Here is a 7,819-nt window from a genome sequence, read left to right as displayed (position 1 = left end):
GCCACTGGCAGAAAGACAACAGTGGAAACATGAGATTTTGAGAGTTTCGTAACCAGAGTAGTTTACAGAAAACGTAGTCTGATGTTATCTGAAAGATTTTCAATGTCGTGGATGATTATTTACCTAATTTCAACGATGTGGATGAGGCCTTTGAAGTTGATCACCAATCAGATTTTTTTGAGGCGGAATAATGTATGAACAGCAGATGGGGAGAGAGAAAGAGGGCATTTTGGCTGTCGCCATCTTGTTGTTTTTTTTTGAGCCAGAAATTACCATATTTGGACGAGAGGGTAGAGCTGTGGAGAACTGAGGGGAAGATCTGACTTGAGGACACCACCATGGCAGCCCCACCTTCAAGGGGGTCACATTGTACAGACAATCCCAGCCCATGGCCTGTAGGGGGCCCATGCAAAGGCATATTGTTGACCCTTGAACAGGATCATGTACAACAATTTACTTATTGACCTACAGTACAGGCCAAAAGTTTGGACACACCTTCTCATTCAATGCGTTTTCTTTATTTTCATGACCATTTACATTGTAGATTCTCACTGAAGGCATCAAAACTATGAATGAACACATGTGGAGTTATGTACTTAACAAAAAAAGGTGAAATAACTGAAAACATGTTTTATATTCTAGTTTCTTCAAAATAGCTACCCTTTGCTCTGATTACTGCTTTGCACACTCTTGGCATTCTCTCCATGAGCTTCAAGAGGTAGTCACCTGAAATGGTTTCCACTTCACAGGTGTGCCTTATCAGGGTTAATTAGTGGAATTTCTTGCTTTATCAATGGGGTTGGGACCATCAGTTGTGTTGTGCACAAGTCAGGTTAATACACAGCCGACAGCCCTATTGGACAACTGTTAAAATTCATATTATGGCAAGAACCAATCAGCTAACTAAAAAAAAACGAGTGGCCATCATTACTTTAAGAAATGAAGGTCAGTCAGTCCGGAAAATTGCAAAAACTTTAAATGTGTCCCCAAGTGGAGTCGCAAAAACCATCAAGCGCTACAACGAAACTGGCACACATGAGGACCGACCCAGGAAAGGAAGACCAAGAGTCACCTCTGCTTCTGAGGATAAGTTCATCCGAGTCACCAGCCTCAGAAATCGCAAGTTAACAGCAGCTCAGATCAGAGACCAGATGAATGCCACACAGAGTTCTAGCAGCAGACCCATCTCTAGAACAACTGTTAAGAGGGGACTGCGCCAATCAGGCCTTCATGGTCAAATAGCTGCTAGGAAACCACTGCTAAGGAGAGGCAACAAGCAGGAGAGATTTGTTTGGGCCAAGAAACACAAGGAATGGACATTAGACCAGTGGAAATCTGCGCTTTGGTCTGATGAGTCCAAATTTGAGATCTTTGGTTCCAACCGCCGTGTCTTTGTGAGACGCAGAAAAGGTGAACGGATGGATTCCACATGCCTGGTTCCCACTGTGAAGCATGGAGGAGGAGGTGTGATGGTGTGGGGGTGTTTTGCTGGTGACACTGTTGGGGATTTATTCAAAATTGAAGGCACACTGAACCAGCATGGCTACCACAGCATCCTGCAGCGACATACCATCCCATCCGGTTTGCGTTTAGTTGGACGATCATTTATTTTTCAACAGGACAATGACCCCAAACACACCTCCAGGCTGTGTAAGGGCTATTTGACCAAGAAGGAGAGTGATGGAGTGCTGCGGCAGATGACCTGGCCTCCACAGTCACCGGACCTGAACCCAGTCGAGATGGTTTGGGGTGAGCTGGACCGCAGAGTGAAGGCAAAGGGGCCAACAAGTGCTAAACACCTCTGGGAACTCCTTCAAGACTGTTGGAAAACCATTTCAGGTGACTACCTCTTGAAGCTCATGGAGAGAATGCCAAGAGTGTGCAAAGCAGTAATCAGAGCAAAGGGTGGCTATTTTGAAGAAACTAGAATATAAAACATGTTTTCAGTTATTTCACCTTTTTTTGTTAAGTACATAACTCCACATGTGTTCATTCATAGTTTTGATGCCTTCAGTGAGAATCTACAATGTAAATAGTCATGAAAATAAAGAAAATGCATTGAATGAGAAGGTGTGTCCAAACTTTTGGCCTGTACTGTATATCACTGGCAAACAAGTTATATGTATTTACATGATAAATTATTGTTATCATTAAAACGCATTTCAACCAGTCATCTGATACCCCACCTCTGCCAGTTATTGTGAAAATTTTAGGCACCAAAGTTAGGCAAAACTTTAGTGGGAGAAAAAGTGGCATTGCCATTTTTTAAAATGGTGTATTTGAATATTTTGAGGGGTTGGATATGACTGGAAAACTGAAAATCTTGTGGATTCAACTGAATTCATGTGAGGTGATGTTAGTCCCCATAGTAACCATTTCATTGAGACCATTTTTTTTTCAACTTGACACCACTGTATAAAATGACCTATAGGGATAATCACAGCCTCATGAAACTTTAGACGTCAAACTAGAGACCTCAGGCATTCAGAGGATGGATAGCTTTCACAGAGATATTGACAATGGGGCGCAGCAGTAGCTCAGTCCATACGGACCTGGTTTGGGAATTAGAGGGTCGCCTGTTCAAGTTCCCGTCCAGACCAAATATGGAGCGTGTACTGGTGGCTGGAGAGGTGCCAGTTCACCTCCTGGGCACTGCCGAGGTGCCCTTGAGCAAGGCATCGAACCCCCAACCGCTCGGGGCACCTGTCCAAGGCAGCCCCCTCACTCTGACATCTCTCCACTTAGTGCATGTATAGGTCCTGTTTGTGTATGTGTGTATTTCGGACCTGTGTGTAATTGATAACAGAGTGAAAAAAATTGAATTTCCCCTCAGGGATTAATAAAGTATATAAATTAATTAAAATTAAACAATAAGGGGGTTTCTCAGAAGTTTCCAGAACAGAAGCGCTTGCCATCCAATTGCCAAATAATGCAATCCATCCACTTAACCACTTATCCGGGGCCAGGTCATGGGGGAAGCAGGCTGAGCAAAGTACCCCAGACATCCTACTCTCCAGTGCCACTTTCCAGTTCCTCCTGGGGGGTGCCAAGGCACTCCCAGGCCAGAGGAGATATATAATTGATCCGGCGTGTTCTGGGTCAACCCTTGGGCCTCCTACCAGTGGGACAGATGCCCAAACCACCTCAACTGACCCTTTCCGATGTAAAAGAGCAGTGGCTCTACTCCGAGCTTGCTCTGGATGTCCAAGCTTCTCACCCTATCTCTAAGGCTGGGCCCAGCCACCCTACAGAGGGAACTCATTTTGGCCACTTGTATCTGTGATCTCATTCTTTTGGTCACTACCTAAAGCTCATGACCGTAGGTGAGTGTTGAGCTGTAGAAGGACCAGCAAATTGAAAGCCTTGCCTTCTGGCTCAGCTCCCTCTTCACTATGATAGAAATCTCCAAATGTCAGACGTTTTGATACTTAATCACATTTGTATTTGTATGGTGTTCCTCAGGAGTTTGGTAATGTGGTATTTTGGCCAAGAGCTTATTTGAAATGATCCCTGTTGGTATTACAGCTGTTTGCTGTTGCTGCTGCTGTATTGGGTGTGGATGAGGGGCTCAGTTTGGAAAATGTTGTGCCCCTATCCATAATTCCTGACAGCTGGTCTGTGCCGTGTTAGTGAAACCATGCCCTGCTTTATTGTCTATGTTACTCTAAATGGGACCATAATTTCCAAGTGACTATCATGCTGCATTGAAAAAGACTGAAAATATTGATTAAGACCATAAATTCATTAGGAAAATGTTTACTGAGGTAATGAATCAAGTAAGAAGCAGGGTAATTTTGGCACAGACATGTGCACTATTTCAGCCCCAAATCTATGGAACAAAGTCCCCCTTGACATCAGATCAACTGAATCAGTGCTCCAGTTTAAAACACTTTTAAAAACCCACCTGTACAGACTTGCTTTTTTTTTTAACACTTTATAATTTTGCATGTGTGTATGGATGTGTACGTATGCACATATGTATGTATATATACATATATGTGTGCATTTATGTACAGATATTTATGTGTATGTGTGCATGTATGTACTTAATATGAAGCCTGTATGTGTAAATATGTGTGTATGTACTGTATGTTTGTATGTATGTATTATATACAAAGGAGGATTAGGACCATGTTAAAGACAAAAAAAAAAATCTTGGATTTCAAGAATAAAGTTGTAAATCTATGACAATAAAGTCTACGATATTAAACTCGTAATTTTAGGAGTTCTTTATCCCTACTGCTTTCAGGCAGCCTTAGGACGCAGAAGCAGAACGGGATATGTTGTAGGTATATGAATGAAAACACACTGAACATGATAACACACAGTGCAGCAACACTCAGATGCACGATCATTAGCAGCACCATTCTATAATGTAGTTTGGAATATGACACAACAACATAGAGGGATATTTTTTCTGGTGGCACACTGGTGGAAGTGGAGTAGTGTGGATTAGTGTGGATGAATGAAAAATGAAAACAAAACAGTTTTCAGGCGGTAATGCATTACATGACACTGTAAATGTAATAATAGTGCCTGAAACGTTTGTAAAACATCTGCTTTAACGTCTAACACTGTGGGTTGACAGTGAACAACAGGAATAACCTTAACAACAAAATTTGCTCCAAATATGCAGTACAGGCCAAAAGTTTGGACACACCTTCTCATTCAATGCGTTTTCTTTATTTTCATGACTATTTACATTGTAGATTCTCACTGAAGGCATCAAGACTATGAATGAACATATGTGGAGTTATGTACTTAACAAAGAAAGGTGAAATAACTGAAAACATGTTTTATATTCTAGTTTCTTCAAAATAGCCACCCTTTGCTCTGATTACTGCTTTGCACACTCTTGGCATTCTCTCCATGAGCTTCAAGAGGTAGTCACCTGAAATGGTTTTCCAACAGTCTTGAAGGAGTTCCCAGAGGTGTTTAGCACTTGTTGGCCCCTTTGCCTTCACTCTGCGGTCCAGCTCACCCCAAACCATCTCGATTGGGTTCAGGTCCGGTGACTGTGGAGGCCAGGTCATCTGCCGCAGCACTCCATCACTCTCCTTCTTGGTCAAATAGCCCTTACACAGCCTGGAGGTGTGTTTGGGGTCATTGTCCTGTTGAAAAATAAATGATCGTCCAACTAAACACAAACCGGATGGGATGGCATGTCGCTGCAGGATGCTGTGGTAGCCATGCTGGTTCAGTGTGCCTTCAATTTTGAATAAATCCCCAACAGTGTCGCCAGCAAAACACCCCCACACCATCACACCTCCTCCTCCATGCTTCACAGTGGGAACCAGGCATGTGGAATCCATCCGTTCACCTTTTCTGCGTCTCACAAAGACACGGCGGTTGGAACCAAAGATCTCAAATTTGGACTCATCAGACCAAAGCACAGATTTCCACTGGTCTAATGTCCATTCCTTGTGTTTCTTGGCCCAAACAAATCTCTTCTGCTTGTTGCCTCTCCTTAGCAGTGGTTTCCTAGCAGCTATTTGACCATGAAGGCCTGATTGGCGCAGTCTCCTGGTGACTCGGATGAACTTATCCTCAGAAGCAGAGGTGACTCTTGGTCTTCCTTTCCTGGGTCGGTCCTCATGTGTGCCAGTTTCGTTGTAGCGCTTGATGGTTTTTGCGACTCCACTTGGGGACACATTTAAAGTTTTTGCAATTTTCCGGACTGACTGACCTTCATTTCTTAAAGTAATGATGGCCACTCATTTTTCTTTAGTTAGCTGATTGGTTCTTGCCATAATATGAATTTTAACAGTTGTCCAATAGGGCTGTCGGCTGTGTATTAACCTGACTTCTGCACAACACAACTGATGGTCCCAACCCCATTGATAAAGCAAGAAATTCCACTAATTAACCCTGATAAGGCACACCTGTGAAGTGGAAACCATTTCAGGTGACTACCTCTTGAAGCTCATGGAGAGAATGCCAAGAGTGTGCAAAGCAGTAATCAGAGCAAAGGGTGGCTATTTTGAAGAAACTAGAATATAAAACATGTTTTCAGTTATTTCACCTTTTTTTGTTAAGTACATAACTCCACATGTGTTCATTCATAGTTTTGATGCCTTCAGTGAGAATCTACAATGTAAATAGTCATGAAAATAAAGAAAACGCATTGAATGAGAAGGTGTGTCCAAACTTTTGGCCTGTACTGTATATACACACACGCACACACACACACACACACACACACACAATATATATATATGTATATATATATATGTATAAATACATATATATATATACACACACACACAGTCAGAAATAAATACATACAAATATATAAATCATGTGGGCGGCATGGTGGTCTTTTGGTTAGCACGGTCGCCTCACAGCAAGAGGGTTGCCGGTTCGATCCCGGGTGTTTGCATGTTCTCCCCGTGTCCCCAGGTTCTCTCCGGGCACTCCGGCTTCCTCCCACAGTGAGATGCAGATTGGGGACTAGGTTAATTGGTAACTCTAAATTGTCCGTAGGTGTGAATGTGAGCGTGAATGGTTGTTTGTCTCTATGTGTCAGCCCTGCGATAGTCTGGCGACCTGTCCAGGGTGTACCCTGCCTCTTGCCCAATGGGGTGTGGGGGTGGGATAGGCTCCAGCCCCCCCGCGACCCCTGAGAGGATGAAGCGGTTAGAAGATGAATGAATGAATGAATGAATAGAAATCATGTATATAGTTAGTGTATAGTTAGTATAGTTAGTACTACTACATGACGGTGCCATGATGGAGGACCCACCCACTGTGTAGATAAAAACAGGTAATTCTAAGGCAATGAAAACACAACTATTCTTATTCTTTAGGTGATTACATGAAAACATAGTTATAAATATTGAATTCAGTTTTTGCCAGTTGATCCTCCTCAGTCCTTCGCACTGCTCCTTTAAGGCAGACTTTCATCAGTAACATAAAATACTCTCTTCTCTACAGATAATCTACAGTAGAAACTGTAGAAACTACAAGTATGTTTTCAGATCAACCACAACATATGGCAACATATCGCAGCAGTGTCACACTATCATCAACCAGCCCTCAGCAAGTGTCTAATTTATAGTAAACATACCAACATAGAGTAAACAGACGGCTGCATGCATAGAGTCATGAAGGCTGGTAGAACGCGAAGAAGAGAGGAGGCAGATCACCACGTTGGTATGGGGGGCCGTACAAGCCATAATTCATTCTGGCCCTCTTACACACATACATTCTCCTTACACATACATATATTTTCTCTTTCACACACATACATTCTCCTTTCACATACATATATTTTCTCTTTCACACACATACATTCTCCTTTCACATACATATATTTTCACTCTCACATACATACATTCTCCTTTCACATACATACATTTTCTCTTTCACACACATACATTCTCCTTTCACATACATATATTTTCTCTTTCACACACATACATTCTCCTTTCACATACATATATTTTCACTTTCACATACATACATTCTCCTTACACATACATATATTTTCTCTTTCACACACATACATTCTCTTTTCACATACATATATTTTCTCTTTCACACACATACATTCTCCTTACACATACATATATTTTCTCTTTCACACACATACATTCTCCTTTCACATACATATATTTTCTCTCACACACATACATTCTCCTTTCACATACATATATTTTCACTCTCACATACATACATTCTCCTTACACATACATATATTTTCTCTTTCACACACATACATTCTCCTTTCACATACATATATTTTCTCTTTCACACACATACATTCTCCTTACACATACATATCATTTTCACTCACACATTCATATATTTTTCACTCTCA

Source organism: Epinephelus lanceolatus, chromosome 1 (genome assembly GCF_041903045.1).
Source record: "Epinephelus lanceolatus isolate andai-2023 chromosome 1, ASM4190304v1, whole genome shotgun sequence".
Classification (NCBI taxonomy): domain Eukaryota; kingdom Metazoa; phylum Chordata; class Actinopteri; order Perciformes; family Serranidae; genus Epinephelus; species Epinephelus lanceolatus.
The sequence above is the reverse complement of the archived record's forward strand: the minus strand, read 5'-3'. Positions refer to the sequence as shown.